Below are 1,462 nucleotides of genomic sequence, written 5' to 3' on the forward strand. Positions count from 1 at the left end.
CATGCTAGAAACATTTTGCGTGCATACGGTTTCAATATGATTAGCTAATATTAACAGCGTGATTGCTGGATTATATGGTAAGACTACCCTTGGCCTTGTATAAAACTTCAAAACTACTTTCTGAAGTGGCATTTTGCATTCCCACAAGCAAGCTGTGAGAGCTCATGTTGCTCCACATCTTTACCAGCATTTGGTATTATCAGTTTACTTGATTTTTTGCATTATAATAGTTGTGTGGTGGTATCTCATTGTTATTTTATGAGTCTCTACTGATAAATCGAGTTGAGGATCTTTTTATACGCTTACTTGCCACCTGTGTATCTTCTTTGGGGAGGTTTCTGTACAGATTTGCCCATTTTTCAAGTGCATTGTTTGTTTGCTTATTGCTTCGTTTCAAGAGTCCTTGGCATATTTTGGATACCAGTCCTTTATCAAATACGGTGTTGCAAATATTTCCTCTAGTCTGTGGTTTGTTTTTAAGTTTCCTTAAAAGTGCTTTTAGCAGAGCAGAAGGTTTTAATTTTAATTATGTCTGAATTTTTTTTTTTTTCCTGTACAGATTGTGCTTTTGGTGTTGTACCTAAAAAGTCATTGCCTAATCCATGGTCACCTAGATTCTCTACTATGCTATTTTCTAAAAGTATTATAATATTGCATTTTACATTTAACCCTGTGACTCACTTTGAGTTAATTTTTGTGAAAATTGTAACATCCTTGTCTAGATTTATTTTGTTCTTTTTTTGCATGTGGATATCCCGCTGTTCCAGCACCATTTGTCGAAAAGACAATCTCTTCTCCATTGGGTTGTCTTGGGTACTTTTTTTGAAAATCAGTTGACCATATTTCTGGTATGTCTATTCTGTTCCATTGATCTATATATTCTTTTCCATGCTGCCTTAGTTATTGTAGCTTTATATTGAGTCTTGAAGTGGGCTAGTGTCAGGCCTCTAGCTTGCTCCTTCTTCCTCAATATTGTGGTGACTATTCTGGGTCCTTTTGCCTCTTCATAAAACTTTAGAACCAATTTGTTGATATCCACAAATTGATTTTGATTTCCGGATTGCGTTGAATCTATAGATCAACTCGAGAAGCATTGCCACATTAGGAATATTGAGTCTTCCAGTCCATGAACACAAAATGTCCCTTTGTTGATTTAGTTCTTTGATTTCTTTCATCAGAGTTCTGCAATTTTCCTTACGTATGTCCTGTAAATATACATGTTTAGATTCAGGCTTAAGTTTTTCAGTTTTTGGTGCTAATGTAAACACTACAAGATTTTTAAAATGCAACTTCTAGTTGTTCATTGCTGGTATATAGGGATGTCTTTGTATATGTCTGTATATTGATCTTAAATCCTATGCCCTTGCTAAATCCCTTTTTTCTGGTTGACACCTGGATTGCCTGTGGGTTGGTTTATATCTTGAAGCATTTCATGCTCTTTCACCACAATCATCTTTTTCAT

This window comes from Panthera pardus, unplaced genomic scaffold, assembly GCF_024362965.1.
Source record: "Panthera pardus isolate Hobbes unplaced genomic scaffold, ASM2436296v1 HiC_scaffold_13, whole genome shotgun sequence".
Lineage (NCBI taxonomy): Eukaryota > Metazoa > Chordata > Mammalia > Carnivora > Felidae > Panthera > Panthera pardus.